General features: G+C 32.0%; 1 protein-coding gene across 1 annotated transcript in view; it reads left to right on the top strand.

The window, feature by feature from the left end:
- LOC130897384 (rap1 GTPase-activating protein 1) overlaps positions 1–25,239 on the top strand; it is an 848,316-nt gene that overhangs the window by 79,765 nt on the left and 743,312 nt on the right. The gene's annotated exons all lie outside the window — the stretch shown is intronic.

Genomic DNA, 25,239 nt, shown 5'->3' with positions numbered 1-25,239 from the left:
CAAACATTAGAACCTAACCTATCCAACCTCCTTTTCCCTCTATCTCTTTTATTGTGTCAAATTTTAAACTGGTAGCTCTGCTGAGAATTTTTCGGCGATTTGTCACTATCGAAATCAAAGATAGTTGGTAAGGTTTAGTTAGGTTAGGTTAGGTTCTAATCTTTGTTTTTAAACCGCATGTGATATTGCTGTAGATGACTTATATGATTGGATAATTACTGACATTCAATATGCATAAGGTAATGAGTATTATGACGAAAAATATGTGCCTCCCCCACTTTTAAAGTATATTCGGAGTACTAAAAAATGACCCTATATGCGCGAAAAAATCTTTGGATTAAGTTTGGAGTGGAGCCCCACTTCTAAGTATTTACCAAAATCATTTATCTAGTAATTTAAGCGAAAAGAATGTTCAAACAACAGCTAATATTCTGTGTAACCCTATTTGCACATAACGTAGCAGCACTTCTTCTTGTTGTTCTTTTTTCAGCGACTTCTGTCTAAAGTTTTGGAAAATGATTTTTAATTTTCAGTGCGGTTACTGGCTGCGCATTTGGACGTCAATGCAATTCAGATATCTGGGTGGAAGCGGTAGATGGAGAAAACCTTGTTTTTTTGTTTCCCACAACTCTATGTACCCTCGCATTATCATTGATAAAAATTAACTAAAGCGTCATGAAATTTTCGTTTGGGGCGTTTTTTTAGTAGCAGCGTTCCTTCGGAGATTTGCTAGTGGAATACAGGCAATACAAAAAGGCACTAAATTGAAAATAACATGCAATAAATTACTGATATCACGAGATATCAGATAACGATTAATACTCTTGTTTTTCCAGATCTTCGCCTTTTGTTTCCTAGAACAGATTAGGTATGTTCGAAATGACACATTAGGACCCATTTAGTCGATTTGCTATATCCGTCGTTGTCGAGCCCTTTCGGAGTAATCCAATAGCCCGAGATAACTTTTTGATAGTTGATTTTCTCAAAAACACTGTTAGATTTGATAAAACTCTATGAAAAATTTATACATCCGTCGATATTTTAATATAAATGAAATTAAGCAACACTGTATCCATATAGTTATCACAGATCCAGCAAATTAAAAGATAAAATTTTCAAAAAAGAAGCTCGAAATAAAACTTGTTCGAAAATTTCAGTCAAACAATTTATAAGTTATCAGAACCTCCAATTTATCGACTTTTGGGGTTAATGTCGTACTATCTAGAATTTTATAAGCTGAAAACTTTATTGGTCTAGCACCTAAAATTCGAAAAAACATACAAAGAAAGCTTTACCAACAAATCACACTCAGTAGTACATTGATATGATATGATACTGCTGCGATATAAAATATTGGAATCAGTTTAAGTCAGTGGTTCTTAATCTTTTTAAGCCGCGACCCAAATTTGAGAAATACGTTCATGTCGCGACCCAAAACAAAGTCAAAATTTTTTCATTGCTTTATTTTAAATCGTATTTTTTAAAAATCTTCAATCCTATGATGATTAATTTTTCAACTCACAAATTTTTTATTTATTTTTTTAATAATAAAGATAAACAAAAGTACTTTTCGATCCAAGGAAAATTTAATTAATAATCAAGTGTTTTTAATAATTTTTTTTGACCAAATTAAAATCTATTTATAACTTTTTGAAAATAATTGACATTTTGAAACACTGATTCCAATTTAATCCTTCTTCTTTAAAAAACGAATCGACCATAAGAAAAATATCTTCACGTTATTGACATTGGTTTGCAAAATAAAATATCCTCCTGCATATCTATTAAACCTGGATACCGCAGGTAAATCATGAGTTGAGCATCTTTACTTACATCTGTCGTTTCATCCAGTTGAATACTAAATAAACCAGCAGAATTTTTACAGCAGAAATAAGTTGATTCTCAATATCAAATGACATATCATTAATTCGTAAACGAATTGTATCATTTGATAATGGTATCTTTTGTAATTTCTTTGATCTTCGCACATGATACGTGCCATGTCAATTGCAGCAGGCTTTATAAGTTTTTCAGCAATATTATGGGGTTTCTTTTGTCTTGCAATATGCCAAGCCACATGAAAAGAAGCAAGTGTAGCTTGTTTGGCAGAATTTATAAAACTATTACTACTTCTTATTATTATTACTTCTTTTTTTTCGAAAAAAGATCTTTTCCCTCAAAGAAAAAATTTTTATGTTTTGCATCAAAATGTCTTTTAAGTTTGTTCGGTTTCATAGATTCATTACTTAATATTTCACTGCACAACACGCATTACGGTTTGTTCACTCCTCGATCATAAATGCAAGTAAAACCTAATTCTAAAAATTTGTTTCTAAAATGCGTTTCACTGTTATTCACAACACAATACGCAGAAACGAGTTTTTGACAGAGAGCTTACTGAGTCTGCGCGCACGCAAGGCAATGGCGTGAGTATTACCAGCACCTCCTTGAAGATGGACGTCACTTCCGAAAGGCCATTCGCGAAGAGCGGTAAAACCGAAACATATTAAGGAGGTGTTGGTATTACTAAGTATTTGGTGTATTACTAACTATTTTGATTCGACTCAGCGCGACCCAAGAAATATGCTTCGCGACCCAATTTTGGTTAAGAACCGCTGGTTTAAGTAATGTTTGGGCTTTGATTACAATGCGTAGACTAATGGAGATAGAAGCTTATGTATATGACTTATAGATTTATTATCAAGCTTCAGGAATAGAACAAATAATAACATTATGGTTCTGAAATAACAATTACTATGTATACATTTAAGCAAACTTCGAAAATCATATAATCATTTGAACATCATCTTTTTGGAAAGTTAAGTTAAACCATCTAATCTAAATATTTAACATCAAGCTACTTTGCAAGAAACAAATCCTATGATTGGTTTCCTTGATTAAGAAGCATATTTGATAACCCAATTGGATTGGATTGGATACACTTTTACATGAGTTTGAACCAATTGTCGAAGCATTTTTTCCATTCTGATTGAGGTATCTCATGTGATTTGAACTTAAACTCAGCTCAAAATCAGTATAATATCAGCTAATGGAACAACTACAAAAACTGATATTTCGGTAATAAGTATAAAGTAAATGTTACGAGATATTGAGTAATATATGAGGATAAAATTATCCAATTGTAGAAAAATTTATGAAACACTACCAATACTACAAGACAAATAGAACTCAGAACGAAAACAATATTAAGAATAAAGCAGAAAAAAACAAGGAAAATAATCCTGATAAGATTGAAATGGGATATCCATTCTACCGAGATACAAAATAATAAATTCTCGTTTTATTTTAAATTAGAAAAGGAGAAAAGGATGAGTCAGGGAAGTCAGATGTGATATGAGTAAACATTTTCATGAAATAATAGATGTAGGTTTGGTAAGGGAATTTAAAAAGATTCGTTGATCTAGAAAAATATTTTTATAGTACTAATTCAACTATAAAAGTTGATTTAAACAACATTTGTTTTTTTTTATTGTCAATTTAAGAAGAGCTGAAGAAACGCCGAACAAGAATAGTGTCGAAACACGGAATAATGTAGAAAGAAAGATTAATTATCGTTTTTCTATTTGCACATCGTCATTATATGGAGAAAATCCGCTTTATTAAAAATATTCCGTCTTTGTATAGAGCCTAGGAACATTGAACGTGATTCAAAATTTGCCAAAATCATGAAAGTTTGACGATCTTTAATGAACCTTTTCTTTAGATAATATTTCTATTTTTAAATGTTTTTTTGGCGTAGATGAATGAAAAACCGTTCTCAAAAAGATTCAAGGACCACTGAAAGAGTCCCTTGAAAATATAGAAGTCCTAAGGCAATATTGGTGGACTAATATATCTATAGTCAAAATTATTAAACTCATTATACAATGTTCTTCTTTGCTTATCAAAATATGTTCATTGGATGTTTTTAGGAAGCTTGTTTGGAAATATAAACACAGTTTGACAGGTAAAAAATAATTTATAACCAATAAAACCAATAAATAATCTTTCGGAAGCTCCGCAAAATATGTTTGTTCTTGCCATTATCTCCCCATTTATATAAAGTTGCTTACCACCAAGCCATTTTTTCCAGTTTGAGAACCCAATCATATAAATCTTCACCCAGATCTTCTCTTGAATCCCAAATCGATGTGCAAGATGTGTGTGAGCACGTTTCTTGAAAAAAGTACATTATTTTTTGAGGTACATCTGAATTCTACTGTGGCATATCAATGTTCCATTATTAGGACTGCAAACTCTTCACGCCTATCAAAATCGTCATCTGACAACACTTGAACCAACGTTATTTTGTATGGATCGAATTTATTATCACGTAAAATTTTCAATTTCTGAATTGTTCTTATTTTAAATACTAAAATCAATTAATTGGTATTTCATTATTATTAACCTTTTTGTGTCCTATATAATCTAAGAGGCTTCTTTTATATTGTGCTATCTATGCTTGTAAACTTCAGTCAAAACGTATCGGTAACAACGGTGACTGTTACGATAACTGAATAGTAGTCTCCTTAAAGGACGCAAGATGTCAATATAATGAAAATCGTATCTTGTGTCGGATTAGTTTTTGTTGAAATAATTGTCTAAATAGTTGTTATTTTAATTACTAAAAACCATTAATTAATATTTCAATATTATAAACATTTTTGTGTCTTATATAATCTAAGAGGATCCTTTTTTATTGTGCTATGTATGCTTGTAAATTTCAGTCAAAACGTATGGGTAACAAAGGGAACTGTTATGATGATTCAATAGAAGTTTCCTTAAAGATCGCAAGGTGTCAACATAATCGAATTCGTATCTTGTGTCCGATTAATTTTTGTTGGAATAATTATCTAAATAGTTTTTATTTTAAATACTCAAATCCCGTAATTAGTATTTCAAATTTATAAACATTTTTGTGTCCTATATAATCTAAGAATCTCCTTTTTTTATTGTGCTATTTATGCTTGTAAACTTCAGTCAAAACGTATCGGTAACAACAGTAACTGTTACGATGATTGAATAGTAGTTTCCTTAAAAGTCGCAAGGTGTCAACATAATCGAATTCGTATCTTGTGTCCGATTAATTTTTGTTGGAATAATTATTTAAATAGTTTTTATTTTAAATACTAAAATCCCGTAATTAGTATTTCAATTTTGTAAACATTTTTGTAGCCTACATAATCTGAAAGCTGCTTCTTCTAGTCTGCTATCTATGTTTCTAAATTTCAATCAATGCGTATCGCTAAAAACGGTAACTGTTATGATGTTAGATAATAAAGTTCGTTTCATAAAACGACGTAAGCTGTCAATATAATCGATTCCCTTTCTTAAATCCGACTAATTTTTGTAGCTAAATAGTTTAGTTGCAATTGACGATATTTAAGATCTCGTAAATCACTTTCTTTAAAGTACAAGAATATAATAATTATTTTTGTGGTTCGGCTTTTCTTCAATAGATGGCAGAGACTGCGTTAGTCAATATTTACAATGTAATGAGTATTACAGATAGCGCTACTTAAAGTAATTATAAAAACATCATTTATTGAGCCAACAATTTTTGTGTCAATAGAGTTCAAGTAAAAGAAAAACAATTGTTTCATTAGCAAATATATTTTTTTAACTATATAAAATATTTGATGATACAAAATATTTGTACAACATAATTACAAAGACAAGCAAACTGTTTTTTAAACATATTTCATAAAAACAAAATATTCAGATATTTTCTAGTTTTTTTTTTCATGTGAATAATGGTTACACTTTATGTTTTTGATATGCAAAATATGAAACAAAGAAAAACTGACCTCGAAGATTATGGCATTAAATTTATCTTTTTCACATAAAATTATTTCTATCTCCTTAATAAGATATGTCGGTCCCAAATATAAAAAGATTATTTTTTGTAGCTTTCAGCATATTGAATTCATTATTCATTCACTCCATAAAAAAATATAGTGGTGTTAATCTAAATGGAAATAACGGTTTTGAATACTGATGGTAAAATGAAAATTCAAATCCTCTTTTGTGAACGCTGCTTCAAAAAACCTTTTATAATTGTTGATAATTTCGCTTTGTTTTCAATTTTTTGGAAAACAAGCCCAATTGGATATCCCACATTGATTACTTCCTACCATTATACGCATGTAACCGTTTTCTCCCCATGATGTACCCCATGAATTTTTCACTATATAATATTTTCGAGGGATACGTTCATTTGTGTATCCATATCCTACAATGGTAACGGCATGGTTCAAGCACGACATTGTCTTGCAGCATCTATCATCTTGTAGAATACCTAAAAAAGTCTCAAATTAACAATTTCTTGACTACACTACTCGTTTTAAGATAATAATAAAAACATCTAATAAATTGTGAATGAGTAGCGATGAATGTGGATTGATCTCCCATAAAATGCAGGGCTATTTGAACGGCTACAATTCTAAATAAAATTTATAGCAATCTAGGCTAGTCTAGGATAGTACCTGATCCAATAATTTAATTAATTTTTAACGTAACCTCCTTTGAGCTTCTTCATATACTTTTCCAAACGAAGTTCAATAAGTTCTCCTCGAAATAACCATTAACTGGCGACCTAACCTCTTCAATTTGGAAAATATTTTATCACCGAGTCATTTTTTCAAGTCTGGGAACAGAAAATAATCCGATGGGCTAAATCTGGCGAATAAGGTGCATGAGGTAGAAATTCAAACTATTTTGGTCATATATGTCAGCTGGTGCATTATCTTGATGGAACAAAACTTTCTTCTTAGCCAAATACGGCCGCTTTTTTATTTCTTAGCTCAAACGTTGCAATGAGTTTGCATGACACTCGCCGTAAATAGTATTTATTTTTTTCAAGATAGTCAATGAAAATTATTCCACGTACATCCAAAAAAACCAATACTATGACCTTGCCTGCAGATGGAACGGTCTTTGCCTTCTTTCCGTTTCCAATCCATTGTTTTGATTGTTTGCATGTGAAGTGATGGATCCACGTTCCATCTATGGTTATAAAAAGGTGTAAAAATCCCGCTCTATTTGGAACAATCGATGGAAACATCTTCACGACGCTATTTTTGTTCCATTGTGGGCAAAAGCAGCAACCATCTTGAGCACAGCTTTCTCATGTTCAAATTTTCAGTCTTAATATGCGCTGAACCACACTTTTTGAAATGCCTACTATGTCTGCTAGCTCGAGCACTTCCAGTCGAGGATCATCCAGTACCACTTTGTAGACTTTCTTTAACATTTCTAGAGTCGTCACCTCATTTGATCATGGCCTCGTTTAAACTCAGGTATCCAATATTTTACTGTTGATAACGAAGGAGTAGTCTCACCCAGAGAATCTAGTCAGTTTTTATATTGGTTGGACTAATGCCTTTCAAATAAAAGTATTGTACTACATAACGACGACCATTTTTTCCCATGTTTACAAATTCACTGAAAACGTTTACGTTTGATGGCTGCCAACCAAATTCTAAACAACTGGGCGTCTTCAAACTTGAAGCATGTACTGTATAGCTTGTGTACTTTCTAATACATTGATTCAAGCAACTACTACTACCCTCTAGGTCAGTACAGGTACTTCTGATTACGTTGAAACATAAATATATTTGTGATTCGAATACTTCGGAAAAAAGTTAAATAAACATTTTAAAAAAGTATCTACCGTTACCTATTATTTATAAATATGAAACATTTTACTATTATAATTGTGTTCATGAATCATAATATCATCATTTTTTGAATGTAGTTAGAGTACAGAAAAGGGAAACTGATTTTGACCCTCAACTAAAAACCACTAAGCTTATCTAATAGCTTTTTGGAACCATCCACATGCAACCATGGTGTATTCTTAATTTCTTACTCTATTTCTTCTTATTTATACCCTGTAATTCGTAACATTAAAAATTTCATTTTGAAACTGATAAAAACATTCGAAATATAGAATATAAAAATATCTGCTTTTCTGGATGTTTATCTATGATATAAATAATTACTACTATGATAAATATTTTGTAATACCACTTTTACAACGACAGGTTTTCAGCAGTGGACTCTTCATGTAACACACAATTAAAATGTTTTTTTTCTGTTTTGCACCAAACCAGTGTCGTACTGGGATCCAGTATGATACGCAAAATTCTAAGTTTTAATTTCGAAATGACGACCTGTCACTGTTAAGTGTATAAATTGTTAGCGTCGCTCCATAATCGAAAAGACCACACTCAATCCTTATAGAAATTTGGTTTCCTGCCCATTGAGAATTTAAATCAGCTTGCTTTGAATTTATCATTGATACTTTAGTGGTAGTTTTGGGGTTTGGGGGAGATTTGTGATTTCGTACCCATTGAGACTTAATCAGATTGCTTTGAACTATCATTGTGCCAAGATGTGGAATAATTGGTCAAAACCAACTCCTTTCCTCGGGCAACTTTCTTATCTAATTGATTTGTTTTTAAGACACACACATATAGCGAAAATGAAAATATGCTATTCTTATATCAATAAATTGGTTACCTGAACTATATTGTTGCATAATCCTGTCGCCACAAATAGCAACGCAGACTGGTTGTTGTGCAACTGCTTGGAGAATGCTATCTTCATCGTATTGCTGAATTCCTATATAATCAACTATCGATACAATCTCCTTATTTGGATCAAATCTACAATCACCGGAGAAACCTTCGTATGGGTAGTCGGCTTCGGTTTGTACACCACCACTACTGATCATATAGTCAAATGCGAAATCCATCAATCCACCATCGCATCCATTAGATTTTTCGTCACAATCAATCAAATTCTGTACACTCAGAGATGTAAGATTTCCTGTTTCTATTTGGTGTAGCCCCTCCACGGCACAAACCTTCAACATGAAATCATTGAAATTTTTTATATATGCAGAAAATCAACAAAATATTAATAATACATAAATTTGGACTCTAATTATTTTCATAAATTTGCATAAACGGTACAAATAAAAATATAATAAATTATTAAGAAAAATTATTTGGGAAAGGGTATTATGCTTAAGTATAAATTCCTTTTTTCCTCTTTAAAATCCAATTTATTTAAAATAAGTGAAAAATGTAGAAATATGGGACATTTACGATGTATTTCGTCGACAATGGTATGGCAACAGAAAACTGAAAAAGGCAAATTAAACAGTAGAAATAACTCTAAAAGTGTAGCGTGGTTGTGATTTTTGAAATTTTGAAAACAATATGAGAGTTGCTACTTAGGCTGTAAGATAAGGCAACACTGATGTGAATATGTCAAATCTGACATTACCATAATAAAATTTGACATTTTTAATATTGAACGTACTCAGAACGTGTTGTTCACATATTTGAAATCATCTTGGTCATAAATCGCTTTTCGTGCGATGATTTTCTATAATTTTCGACGTGCATTAAACCAACAGCAGTGTGCTAATCAACTCGCTTCGACTTTTGGTGTTGAAGCACCATCTTGATTCACCGTGTTCCGTTGGCTTTCCGAATTTCGTGAATTAAAAAATGCTCGAGACAGACGACAAATCATCGATCTATACTTATGAACCCGATAGTAACCAACAATCGACTGTGTGGGTCTTTCAAGACGAAACGAATCCAACAAATGTTTTCCGCGTACGAAGCACTTCGAAACAAATGGTCGTCTGTTTTGGAATAATTGGACATGTCTTTACCATTCCATCAGAGCAAATTCTGAATGGCACGCACATCATATGTTCAAAAAGGCACTTTTCCCAATTGCCTTAAGACAGGTATAATTATACCTCTGCATCAAGGAGAAGATAAAAATCAAGTATCGAATTATCTCCCAATTGCACTCATTAATGTCTAATAATATCTACTCTAGCCTAAATAGCCATTACTCCACCCCAACAACTTTTTGTGATTTTTCTAAGGCTTTCGATTGTGTTAATCAGAATATTCTAATCAACAAATTGCTGTACTACGGTTTCAGAGGAACACCTCTCGCATGGTTCAAGTCATACCTTACCAACAGGAATCAGCTTGTGAAGGTTGATTCAACGATGTTTTCTTGGAAGTCATTAGAGTATGGAGTGCTCCAAGGCTCAGTACTAGGCCCTATTTTGTTTCTTCTGTTTATAAATGACATCGCCTATCTAGACATCAGTGGTAAAATATATCTATTTGGAGGCGATACTTGTTTTTCTTGGAGTAACCCTGTTCTCATGGCACTTCATTGCACCTTTTTTAATCAATAACACCACCATTGACGTCGTTAAATCTGTAAAATTCATATGGCTTGTTGTGGATAATTCCTTGAAATTGGAGTTACATATTTCCGTCTTATCTAAAAAAATTAAGTTCCTCCTGCTTTGCACCAGAATCATTTTCCAAAAAACTGAACTCATCTATCTCCTTAACAGTCTTCTGTTATGTGCTTCTCCTCTGGTGTACGTGCGGTGCGACTCTATTTGAGCAAATCTTCTACAAAACAAAACTACAAAAGCAAGCTGTTAGATATTTACTCGGATTAAACAGCAGGGCTCACTGCAGGGACTTCTTTGATCGGTTTGCCTAATTAGTAAGCACGCTTCTTTAATTTCAGAAAGGACGTTGCACGGCTATCCACTAGGAACGCTGAGCACGACCTTTATCTGCCTATTCCAGGTTCATAATTAGATAACTGCTCAATATTTTACAGTACAAAAAATGCACAATCACTTGCCAATCTTTTCCTGCATTCCGCGATAATTTGAGGGCGTATTTACTGGAAAGTGCCTTTTACTCTGTAAACGACTAATGATAATATTTATTTCCGGACATGCTGCATTCTCGTTTAATTGGTTGTGGTTTCTTTCTGTATATTTAAAATTTTATTTCATTTGTATCTTTATTTAGTTATTTTTATGTTTGTTTTTTAGTTTTTATAAGCTTTTGCTACAAATAATATGTAATAATTTTATGACAATAAAACATTTCTCTCTTTCAATACACAATGTACAAGTGAGACCTAGCTGAGCTTTTACCAGCAATCTGCACAAGATTTTGACCGTGTGCTTTAGTGAGTTTTGTAAACTCAGATTGAAAGTGAAGTTGAGGACGTTACGTAGTCAGATTTTATCATCAAAATAAGTAAGTAATTACTCAATACTAAATGATTCCATACAGTCATAGATATAAATAAACTTATAAACAATATTATTTTAATTATGTCGTCTCTTTTGCTGCAAGTAACATACAGTTGGATCACCAATGATAAAGGTGAATTTCATGTGATTATTAATAATATTAACTCGTTCCTTTTATTCACTGAGCAGTGATGTCATTATCTGAGTACATATAAGATACTTACAAAACTGAGTGTCTCATTCCACTTGAATGTAAATGGAAAGCAGCTATTGGTACAGTTGATACAATGTATTATTATCTGACAGAAAATTTCAATCATTTACAATCAACACACATTAACACATACATGAAGTCTGACTTGTATTTATTATTGATTCAAAATAATGCCTCAATGTGATGTCACTTAAAATTTTTCAAATTAATACCTTATCATGGGATACGACAACAACTTTGTCGTATAAGTCATTTTGAATAGTAATTTATGTAGTTTGAAAATCTCTTATTGCACTAAAAAGAAATATACAGGGTGCTAAGGTGGTCTTAATAATAAATCAAATGAACTATAGTCGATTAAAATTTATGACCAATCTCACAAATCATCCTGTAAACTAATAAAGAAGAGGAGTTGACATTTTTTAGTACCTTAATGACATCCTCCTTGAGAGGCTCTACATATGGCAAAAGTATGTGAATTTCATGATTGGAAATCTTCAAATTTTGTTGTAGGATTTTTGTTGGCCATTGAAAGGATATAGAAATTGTCGGAAAATTATAATTTCAATTTTTTTCAATGATTTGAGTATATTTCTAATAAATCTTGTCTCGCAGGTTATTTGTATTTATATGAAGATTTTGTTCCCACTGGGTGCATTTACAGAAGTACATATTCAAAATATACAAATTTTTTCAATTCATTCATATCCATAATATCAAATATATACTAATAAAAGATCTAACACAATATAAATAAATATTAATCATTCTATGAGCGATAGAACATATTAATTACAAAATCATAACGGTAGTCGAATAGATTTATAAGTTAATTGCACTTTCAATCAATTATTGTCGTTGGAATTCTAAATATACTCACTGCACTAAATGCCCAACACGATCCGCAGTAACCTTGATTCCTCACAGGAGTAACTGCTCCTTCTGCTCTCCAATCTTTTACTTTCGGAATACTTCGAAATTTTGGCCTAAAAGTTCGTTCAGGTTTTCGAGGAAGTTTTCCCATGGAACGTTTCAGCATTTCAGAAAATTCCTCACTAGTTAAATCGGTAAATTGGTTTATACCCATTCTATAAGAGTAAAATCCTTGATCTGCTTTTGCATTATGTTCCTCGATTTCTTGCAAATTCTTTCGGAAGATTGAAAACCTCTCGTTATCTGCTGAACGAGATTTATAATTCTTCTTGAATTTTGCCTGCAAAATGCTTATAAGTGAAAAGACTAATAACTTCTTATATCTTAAACCTTTTGATATGTTTATGTTCATAAATCGTCTTGATTCCAGTCAAATTTTTGTGGAAAAAAATTAATTTTAAATCAGGAGAGACCTAAAATCAAGATGATTTAGAAGCATAATAATTTCATAGCTATCGGAAATAAAGTAAGCAATTTAAGTATTACTCATTTCAGTATAAATAACAAAAATGTATTTAACCTTAAATTCAACCCATTTCTGCTTTTCTGTTAGTGCTATAGCGTCGCACAGAGCTAACACTGCAATTATAGCTACTAAGTACTTCATTATTTTCAAAGTAAACTTTAAACTAAGTTTACAAATTGGTATTAACTCTCTTATACCCCCACATATTGTTTTGTATGTTAAGTATATCAAAATATTATTTCAGGCATCAACAGGTTTGAATAAATATTTTTTTGGATTGATTCAACAATTTCGAAATCTTTCCACTTTGTTTAGATCAAACAGTGTATATGTTGATATCGTTGAAAAGACGTATAAACACCAACAACAAACGTGTAATATCCTAACCAAAATCCCATATCAAGAACTAATGTCAGTAAATTAGTAAAAAAGTTTAACGAAACTGGTTCAGTGAAAGATTTATCCAAATCAGGGCGCGCAGAGAAACAAATCTCTAGATGTTTGTGTTCTATTAGAAAACGATCCACACTTGAAACTATAAAGTAACGTTGGTTCAAGAGTTGTCAGATGACGATTTTGATAGACCTGAAGAATTTGCAGACCTAATGATGGAAAAATATTACAATCAAAACGATCCAAATTTTTTAAGTAATATTATGTTTTGCGATGCACTTTTTGTACTAATGGAAACTTAAATCGGCATAATTGTAGATACTGGTCACGTAACAATCCTCGTTGGATGCTTGGTTATTTCCAAATCTAAGTATTTTCAATTACATTAAAAAAAACTTCATTATTAGTAATTTTCACACAATAACAATATAGGGTCACTTAAAAACAATCGTTTATAAAACAAAACCTGCCAATATTTAGGAATTAGAGGATAGCATTGCATAAAGATAAGAAGGATTGAGCAGCTCTACTACACAAATGTGGATCTAATTCTAATATGACACAAACATTTAAAGCTGTCATGTCAAAGCTACGGCCCGTGGACCGCTTCCAGTCCCTGGGCCGTATCAATAAGGCCCCCGAACGCAATGTGTCACAGAAAGAAGAATCGTGTTTTTTAGAGCTTTTAGGCTTCATTCGATTCCTCTACGGAAGGTAAACCACTGTGTTTGATTTGTAATCGAACAGTTGCTGTTTGTAAGGAGTTTAATTTGAAGAAACACTATGATACGGATCATAAGTCAAAATTCGATTGTTACACTGAAAAAGTAAGAATCGACACATCAAATTCTAAACTTTAAGGTCAACAATAGATGTTTATTAATGCTAATACAGAGAGGGAGGATGCCCTGAAAACAAGTTTTATTATTGTATTAGAAATCCCAAAAAGATCAAAACCTTTCGCTGATGGTGAGGTTATTAAAGACTGTAAGTTGAAAGTTGCCGATGTTTCATTTCCATCTCATAAGTCAATAATTCAAAATATTTCGTTCTCAAGAAACATTTTTACTTTAAGAATAAATGATTTATCTCAAAATTTGGTTCTTCAACTGAAGGAGAAAATTAAGGAGTTTACAAACTTTTCACTGGCTGTTGACAGGAGTACTAATGCTGTTGATACAGCTCAACTGTATTTATACGAGTGGGTTCCATTGATGGATGCTACAACAGCAAATGATATTTATTCTGCAATTAAGCATTTGATAGCAGAATATGAATTCGACTGGGATATACTTTGTAGCACAACTATGGATGGCGCTCCAACATTTGGGCGTTGCAACCAAATTAAAACAGAAAGCATCAGGGAATTTTGTGGGATTTCACTGTATGATTTATAAGGAATCATTGGCATTCAAACATTTAAAAATGGACCATGTCATGCAACCTATGATTAAAATTGTAAATTTTATAAGGAGCAGACGACAGTTCAGGCAATTTTAACAAGATTTGGACGAGAAACTTTCTGATGTCTCTTATTTCACCGAATACCGTTGGATCAGTCGAGGAGTAGTTTTAGAAAGATTTTTTGCATTACGTGACCCTATCGAGCTTTCATGCTAGAAAAAGGCGAATCAATTGATTATGACAATGACTGGTGGATTGATTGTCACTCAAATGTAATCATATATTCAAGCCTTTAAAACATAGTTGAGGCTGTGGGAGAAACAGTTAAAAAATCAAACTTTGAACCATTTCTCTCATTCAAAATAATTTGGGACAGTGAAGAAAACAAAATTGGATGAATATTCTCAACTTTTGCAAAATTTGATTGGGGAATTCAACAATCGTTTTGAAGACTTTCACAAAATGAATGAAATGGAAATCCCAATTTTCAACAATTCATTCAATTTTGAAGCTTCACAGGCAGCAGCTCATTTGCAAATGGAGTTGATAGATCTTCAATCGGACAGTATTTTGAAAAAAAAATTGAATTTTATATACACAATATTTGAGAGTTTGAATAATTACCCGGAATTAAATTAGCATGCAGCACGCATTCTCTGCATGTTTGGTATCACCTATTAATGTGAGCAGATGTTTTCCGTCATGAAAATAAATAAGAACAAACATCGCACAAGACTTACGAATGAACATCTCCAATCAATTCTTAAGAAAACTACAACGAATTATTTTCAATTAAAAATTTAATATATGGCCCTCTGCAAAATTTGTTTGACACCTTTGATTTAAAGATTTGTCTTCAGGTTTTCTGCGTCATGATTTTGATAAATATTTCACTGCACCAGTTTCGTTCAACTTTTTACTAACTTACTGACATTAGACTTTGTTACGAAATTTGTATTAGCATATACATTATTAAAGAATAATCAAATTAAACGAGTTTATCCAATCGTAGCCACCTAAATCTACAATAGTACATTTGTTTAATTGAGATTCTGTAAAAGTAGCTATAAAAATAAACAATATTTCTTAAGAATTCCTAAAACAGAAAATATATAGATTGATCCAATTGAAATAGTTCAATATGATAAGTTCATTATTTTTCCGGAAAAAGGAAAGATAAAACTCACTCTGTATATCAAAGTTAAAAAATTACACATCAAAATGAATAATTTATCGTAAGTGGGATAAAATATATGAAGTTCATATTAAATAACTGTATAATGCGAAAAAACCGCAATAAATCTTATTATAAAGTCTAGTAAAAATGTTCAAAAAAATAATTAATATTTTTTGTTTACAGGTAAGAAGACGATTGGCACTCTTATGTAATCTCCAGATTTATGTTATACCAAGGTAGGTAAGATAAGAGTTTTAGAAAAATTGGAATTAATTAGAATTATAGTTGATATATGATAATCGAAAAAATTAATCGATTCGAAATTTAATTCAAAATATGAATGTGTCTATTGAGTCTACTTGCATTGACGATTACTTACGGTACTGCGGTACTTTTATGGTACTGCATCACGTGGATATTTAATATTGATTAAACTGTTGTGATTAATATTTTTCAAATTTAATAAAAAATCCTGAAATAACTAGACAATTGTGGTTTACCTAACAAGAATCAATCTCTCGTTATTGCAAAGACTGGTCTGTTTTTGTAGAGCCGGGGCCATGAGAACATGCTGAATGGCTGCAGGCGCAGTGATAATAAATCTTCCACGTCTTCATATAGTATTAAAAACTTAGCAGTGAAATTCACTTGCAATGTTCAGAGAAGGAGTCATCAGAGACAAGCCTCATAGACTGAGCTGTAGAAATATATGGGATCAAAACATTATCCATCTAGGGTTCTGATATTCAATTAGAAAACTGACCAACCTTGGGTCATCTGTCTAGAAAGGAAGTGGTTTGTGGTAAATATTCTTTAGCTTTGCTCGAGTTTGGTTGATCATCATTCAAATCGATAAATAATAACACTTAAGACCTCTTTGGAAAAACGTTGTTACCGACATGTTTTTGGTGAAAAACATTTAATCTGACCTACGCACGTGGTTGGTAGCTTGCAGTCGCAATTGCAATTCAACAGTAAGTGGTGGGACGATTTGACAAGTTTGCTTATTAGTGAAATAACGTTTGACTGCTTAGAAATGGACGACGCAGTTGCTGTTGTGATGTCACCGGCCGGTATGAACACAAAACTGAAAACTAACGCCACAGAATGGGAAGATAATAAAAGACGCATATTAAGACAAACAGAAAAAAAGCTATCTGACGAGGAAAGGACAAGAAAAACCTAGGACCATTGTTGATAAGTAGTAAAAGGTTGTATGCGATGTGGATTTTTTTTGTAACTTTGTCAAGTCAAGAAAAGTATCATATTTTAATTCGGGTTTATCTTTATAATAACCTTATAAATTTAGGATTTCCTGTTAGGTTTAGAAAGTAAATATGTATCTTTGACTCTAATTACTTTTTTTAGCCATGAAACGTGTGCCACATACAATATCTTTTTGTTTTTACGAATTAAAACACCATACTTCTGAAATATATGTGTTGTCTTTGTGTGATCCAACTAGTTTTATACTAAATTTCAATAAATAATATGCGAAAGAAATTCTGGCTCCAACAAAAGAAGTGAGAAGAGCGTGTTCCAACAAAAAGGTTATTCTGTTGCTTAACCTTTATTCCAGATAGGTCTTCGAATATTATCAAATGGAAAGGTAACAAAAATTCAAACATAACGTTTACCGATCACCCATTCTATTTGCTTCAATAGAAAACAGTTGATTCCAGTTGAATTGAATTGAAGTTGAATTATCTCTAACAGTATTTTAAATAATTCCCGTGTTATTGTCTGTTCAGTAAATATTGGCCTCACTAGGGCTGGATAGAGAGTGATTGGAGCCTAATCGGGCCCCGCTTTTGAAAGGGCCCCTGCTTACCATCAAAATTAGCAAAACAAATTCGGAATTTGAAACATATTTCTTTGGAAATATCAGCAGAAATTAGGAATTTCGGAGAAGAATAAAAAATTTCTATTTCTATAATGAGTCTATTGAAGACCCTACAAATGAATACAAGACATCTTTTTTTTATGCTGTTTTAGCTAAAATCACCGAATCACTGAAAGATCGTTTTCAACAATTGAAAATATATAATGAATTATTTGAGTTTCTGGGAAAATTTAAATATGTAGAAAAATAAATTGGATAAATGGAAGCTTGAAATCTAAGCTCTTAAATCGTTTCAAAATGACATATGAATAATAACTGTGAATTCAAATATACTTATAAGTAGATATACTTAAAAAAATGTAGAAAGTGCTAGAATGTTGTATCATTCTTTCTTATTCAAAAGATGATAAATAAGACGTGAAGATGCAGTTTTTATTTATTCCATCATTTATATGAAGCCACATTTTGTTTTGACAACTGAACTAAAAATACAGAGTTATTCAATCCACCTTCCACTCAATTATGAAAGAACATTAATTTTCAAAATGAATCGTATTACCTCTCAAATGATCAGAAACATATGTGATTGACTGAGGTCTTAAGTAAATATACATCATTATAGTTATTGGTATGATACAGACATTTTTGATTATTCATCCCTTGAAATTCTTTCAGATATTAGACAATTACTACGAGGGTTGCTACTTAAATTTTAAGAGTTGAAAGTTAACGACTTCTATTCTAATAATAATATTTAATTCCAGGTATGTGGCATACTGGTTTAATATTTGTTATATACTAATTATTACCTATTAGTATTACCAATGATTCTCTCTTAGACCGTAGGCTTTGTCTTGATTTCTCGACTAATATGTCCTTGGTTAAAACTTTTCGTATAATAAGAGATAATGTTTGTTTATATATCATTAGTCACTAGTAATATCACTCTGTATAAGAAGGCATTGCATTTTGAGAAGTGCTCCATAAATATTAATGGAATATTAGCACAATAAATCAATAAAGGCGATGTTGTCCTTCGGGCCCACTCCGGGCACATACAACTCTAGTTAATAAATTAACTATTCATTTATTGATAAATGACCTGTTCGAAACAAACTAATTATCAAATGTGGCCCTTCGACGTTTTATTGAAATTTATTATTAATTATCGCGTTTAATATTAGTTCATTCTATAGAGAGATGATATAAATAGTAGTTGAAATATAATGGGAAAATACTACGTTTACAAAAAGGTGCATCTAAAATCAAACTAAATACTCTGTGTTTTAAAATACTATTATCTAACTATAACTAGCAAATAAATCGACTCTAGTTGCGCGCTCGCCGTCAAACGTCTCAGCAAAAAAATATGCAGCTTCCAATCTTTTTCTTATTTTAGAATCTCAAAGCTATTAGTCTTTATAATAAATGATCTATGTAGTTATTCAGTTTTTTCTTGGTAAAAAATACTATCAAAAACATAGCCTAGCTTATGTAAGGTTTTATAACTTTGTCATTATTTGTCAATGTTCATCCCTGCTCTATATTGTGAGACCGGATTTCGAACAAATGATGATCCGAGATATTAAACAATGGAAAGATTTTCCTATATTACTATTTTTGTGATATATATTATGCGAAAAGGAATCTTGAACAATAAAAAAGGGTTATAATTATTGATAAAGAAAATATGAGCTAAAATCCGACAAAATAAAAATTTATTTGAAATAAACCTATCAATATACAGTGTTCCGTCCCCTAGTTGTTATAACAGCTTCCAATCGCTTTTACATAAACCGAAGTTTCCTTACTCGATCTTGTTAGGTGCTGTCCCATTCTTCAGTGAGCGAACTTTTGAGGTCCAATTGTCCAATCTAGACCATAAATTTTCCATAAGATGTAAATTCGGGCTACGCGCTGGCCAATCCATACTGGCAATTCCGATATCCTGTAAATTCTGCCGTACAGAACCTGCAATATGTGGACGGGCATTGTCCTGCATTAGGATGAAGCTTTTGCCGATAATCTGGCGAAGAGAATGATCCTTCTAGTCACTCGCTGCAGCGCCAATTCCAATAAAAACTCTGCTTCCATTGAAATGCCAGCCCAAACCATCCAGGAACCTTATCCAAAAGCCACGTTCTCTTTTATGCAACTCGCTACCGTGCAGACAAACTCGGATTTCGTCTGACAAGAGAACGGAGCTCCAATGTTCGTAAGTCGCGTTTCTCTAAGCTCTTGTTGGACTTTAACACCAACGATGTGCTGACTTTGAATCGGTCATCTCTATTGAATGTTCACCTTTATCTTCTGGACCCACATCTTCATTGAAAGATACCGATCTCTTGGTAACGATGGTAAACTCTGGAAATAGCAGACTGACTCTGGCCTTCTCGTAATGAGGTGACCGCTTCAGGAACTTTTCCATTTTTTGTGTCCATTTTCAAGAATTCTTTTTTATTCTTAACGAAGATGTATATCGATTGATTGTTAAGTGTTAGTAGTGGATCAGATAGATAACTTATAAGGGTCAGTTATCCCTAATTAGCACTATTATAAACTTCGATGTTATTTTTTTTCAATATGGTGATGAAAGAAGAAGTTAGACCTGAATATGAATTGAATAGAGACAAATATATAAAAATTAGAAATATATCAATGAAAACAAAGTTATATTATATGCGATTGATCACGAAATAATTGTAAACCTGTTTACATAGGACACACATCACAATATTTGAAAAGATAGATTAAAAAGCCATTAAAACGATGTCAACAACATTTAATAATTATAGATTGGAAAGAGGCTTAAATACAAAAAAAAATAGTACGGGCAGCCTCGATTTACGTGGATGTATTAATACCTAGTTAGCCTAGACCAGCTCCTTGTATAAACAAAATATTGCGTTACCATAGCAACGAACAATAACTTATTAGAAGTGTTAGTGCAAAGTTTAACGTCTAAAAAGTGATCCAGAGTTACGCAATAAATTAAAAAAAAAGATGTCCACCGAAATAGTGAAAATCGAAAAATTGGAGTATCGAGCCATCATCAAGGACCTGTATTTAAAAATGTTAAGAGGTAAGCAGATTTACGAGGATATGCTTAATACCCTTGGTGGTCAATGTCCTTCGTATGCGACCGTGAAAAATTGGACTGCAAGCTTCAAAAGAGGTAAATTTTCCATTGAAGATGATGACCAATCGAGAAGGCCAGTTACTATGTCAGTCCCTGAAAATATCGATGCATTTCATGACATGATTTTATCAGACCATCGAATTAGGCTAAAACGGTTATCTGAAGCACTGAATATTTCATACGAAGGCGTTCATCATATTTGGACATGAGAAAAATTGCTTCAAAATGGCTGCCCAAATGTTTGAATGCGTGCAAGGGTAGAAGCATCACATCAGATCTGGGCTCGATTTGAAAACGATGTAAACTTCCTAAACCAACTTGTTACTATGGATGAGACTTGGGTACATTTCTACGATCCAGAAACAAAGCATTTTCCAAGACCTAAGAAGTTTCGTGTCCAAAAATCTGCTGGAAAAGTTCTTGCTTCAGTTTTTTGGGATTGCAATCTAATAATCATGATTGATTTTTTTGGTAAGGGTAGAAAGCTATCCAAAGGTGTATTGTTTTTGCAGGACAACTCCCCTCCACACAAATCTCATGTTGCCATGCAAAAATTCGTGATTTAGGGTTTGAATTACTAGAATACCACCTTATTCACCACATTTGGCTCCGTCCGACTATCATCTCTTTCCTCAACTGAAAAAAAGTTTAAAAGGTCGTAAATTTTCTTCCAACGAGGAGATAATAAAATCTGTGGAGGTCTGGTTTGCAGAGGAAGAATAAACATTTTTTTTAAAGTCTAGGTCTAAAGTTGCAGGTTCGCTGTAATAAATGTATCCAATTAAGAGGAGAATATGTTGAGTAATAAAATATTTTGACATTGATATTTTGTTTGGTTCTATAGTAAGCTAAGAATTTTTCAATATATCCTCAATATTGGTACTGTGTTATCCTTTATTTTCTACAATTTGGGAACTGTTTTAACTAGCTAACTACCTCTAGATGTTTTCAATTTTATATTCTATTTTTTAATCTTTCCAACAAAATTTTTGTTATTTTTTCTATTTCTTCTTTATCTTATGTTTCCAAGGATCTATTGTGTTGCTTTCCAGTTTTTCACGTCGCTTTTCTGTCACTGCATGGCACCGGTAAAGCAGATGTGCGATTGTCTCTTCTTCTCCATTACACACTTTACAATAGTTGTACATTTCCACTCCTCATTTCTGAGGTATTGTGCCAATTGTACAAAGTCCATCATTCCATTAATCTTTTGGATTGTGATTATTGAAGCTTTTTCGTTTTCTCTTCATTGATCTTTGGATTTACGCATATTCAACAAATTCATCTACTCATCTCTATGCTTTCAATATTATCTCAGTTATTCAACTGTTATTTAAAGGTATTTGATGACATATAGGCTTTATAAATTACAAACTAATCTTGAAATTTGAATACGAAACGCATTAATCGTTTAAATCCGTTCGGTTGAGTTTGTTGTAAACTGCGGCAATATGAGATCCTTTCGAATTATCTCTTGAATATATTTAATTGACTAATGGTGTTTCTAAGAAGACTTCCCATTGCGGAAATTAAGGTGCCAAACTTTGGAGAATTATGAGACTTTGTGAGTTTTGATTTCCTACAATTTATCTATTATGAGAAATATACAGAGGGTATATAAACTACTCGACAAGTATCTCGACACGGTGTAGGTCTTCCATCACTTGACTAACACGTCAGCACCAATAATCGTATGAATCGAATCTTTTTTTATACTGATTGCCTATTTGGAATGTTTTTGAGAAAAAAATACGTCTATTCCTTATACAGAAATGCTACTAATGCCTCAATGTGAGCCATATACAGAATCAGTAAATGTTAAATGAAGCAAATCTTACGATGTTAAAATATCCACAAGAAAGTACGTACTTTCTCCTAAAGAGGTCTGAACCACTACTAAATTTGAGCAAACACCTGTTAGAGGCCTGTCCGGCGTGATTGTCAGATGATATATCTGAGAGACGGCGTTGTCGAATATTTTACAAAATAAGTGAAGTTTTGTCTCAAGTTACCAAGCAATCTCAAGTGACCCTACCTGACAGTACTCAAATATTTACAGCTAATGCTTAACTTAGAAATCAGCACATCTGTAAATTATCATTTATATCTTTTAAATTGAAAATATGCAGAACTTCTTGTATTCTAAAACTTTGATTACTTAGACTCTCTATGATCAAAAATTAATTACCACACTGTAAGCTATGGGTGAAAAATCATACTATTTAGAAATATATTATATAGTTCTTCCAATATAAATTGCAGAAGAGAGTTATGCGAGGATCAATCAATATTTCATAAATACTCACTGCACTCATACCAAATTAAGAAATGAAAAATAATGTTTACTCCCCGTATAAAATTCGGTAAACCGTCACTCCACATGGACTCATCATCTCCATTGGTTACCAATGAAAATCGTAAACATAAATGCATTTTTATTGGTCGAAGCTGTCGAAAGGTGTATGTACACATTTTTTTCAAATATTCCTGCCAGACAGCTTGAGATAAGCAGTAGCGTCGCTTGGTGAGATTCATTTAATTCATAAATATCTTTAAATAAATAGACCTTCAGACCATGGGCGAATGAAGACCATGAAATTGCACAGTGTAATCAAATTGAAGACAGTTATGAATTTAACAATAAAGATTTAGAGATACAAACAAAACAAGTTATTCTAAATATATGTTTAAAAAAGGAAAATTTTAGCATTTATGTCTGAAAAAAAAGTTCTTATTACTGTTAGCGATCGTAAAAAAGGCCGAACAAACAAAGAATTGCTTACTGTTATTGTAACCTAAAAAGTCACATTTTGGGCTCCGACTAAGCTCATCATTATAATGTGTGTTGTCAGTGCAAAGTTTGACGTCAAAAAAGTGATCCGGAGATTACTATTCGACATTACTGACCACTCTACGGGAAAAAATTGAAGATAAGAGACGCGGAAAGATATACAAAGGTGTTTTGTTTTTTCAGAACAACGCCCCTGCACACAGATTTCATGTTGCTATGCAATAAATTCGTGATTTAGAGTTTGAATTACTAGAACACCCCCCTTATTCACCAGATTTGGGTCCGTCCGATTATCATATACCAAAAGATCTTAAATTTTCTTCCAACGAGGAGGTAATAAATGAAAAAAAATTTTTTTTGAATGATCTAGAGACGTTGAAGGTTCGCTGTAATAAATGTATCCAATTAAGAGGAAAATATGTTGAGTAATAAAATATTTTGACATTGAAATTTTGTTTGATTCTATGGTAGGCTAAGAATTTAACCATCAAAAACATTCTAAATAAAAAAAAAACAGTTTGATTGAATAGTTATTCTAAATACCAATATCAAGAAGACATTCTAAATACATTTTAAACAGGGTGTTACTTCCTGTAAGGTCCCATTTAATATTATTTACCTGAATACGACACCCAGGGCCCCGTAAGGGCTACTGTGTGCAAAAACCTAGCGTTCCTAAAGCATTTTAGATCATTTTTTTGTTAATTTTTTTTTTGAAAATGGGTAGGTTGGTAGGTGCTTGAAATTAAACAAAAACCTGAACTTTAGAAGTCACATTTATTTGTAGATTAAAATATCAAAATTAACCAAACAGAATAAAAACATTAACAAAATAAATCTTGTTTACATCCATTTTAAATCGTTTATTCAACTAATGGAGTATAGACAAGTTGTTTAAAAATAATATAAAATAATCTGTACAGGAGATTCCTGATTGCTTTATTTTTTAGTTCATTAGTAATGGTAAATAAAACACTAAATTTTCTACTTATTCAATTTTGATACATCAGGAAAATATTAACAAATAAGTAGTGGACTGTATTTACTATTTAATTAAACTGTACTTTGAAACTAAAACATTTATACACTCTTGCTAATTAACATCAACCAAAATACATAATACATAAATATATAATAAGATAATAGCGCGATAATAATCACACGCACACGACAAAGACCAAAAAGCAAGTGTTACATTCCTTTTCCTATTTATCTCTCGGCCCAGCGCTAGACGACGGGCGACAAGCAAAAAACAGGCTTAAAAATAGAAATAACAATACCGCCTGAGGCCACGGTAACAAAATTCAGCATATTCGGCGGACCGATTAATAGCAAGAGGGAAATATACATATGTACGAGGTGCGTTCACAACATAATCCAAAACTAAAAATCACATTTTTTTAGAAAAATAATAGAAATATTGGTTATATATATTTCTACATATAATTCAACTTCAGTCTTTATCAAAATATTTTCATAAAGACTGATGTTAAGTCGAAACATCAATTTTTTTATCAATGTTTCAACAATTCAACAAACTAATTAGGCTCTACTTAAAAATATGCAGAAAAAATTTTTAATTTTGAGAAAGATCGCTCGCCAGACGCTACAGGCAATGTCAAAAGAATTCTTAATGAAATGCCTGCGTTTGGAAGGGTAAAGATTAAATTGTGTTCAAATATATATCGTAAAAGACTTTAGGGGGGTCAGTTTCTTCAGGTAATGAAAACAACTTTAACGTTTTGATTTCATTAAACAAATCATTGGAGTCT

The sequence above is a fragment of the Diorhabda carinulata genome, chromosome 8 (genome assembly GCF_026250575.1).
Source record: "Diorhabda carinulata isolate Delta chromosome 8, icDioCari1.1, whole genome shotgun sequence".
In the NCBI taxonomy this organism is placed as follows: Eukaryota; Metazoa; Arthropoda; class Insecta; order Coleoptera; family Chrysomelidae; genus Diorhabda; species Diorhabda carinulata.
Note: the sequence above shows the minus strand (reverse complement) of the source record. Positions and strands in the feature narration are given on the sequence as shown.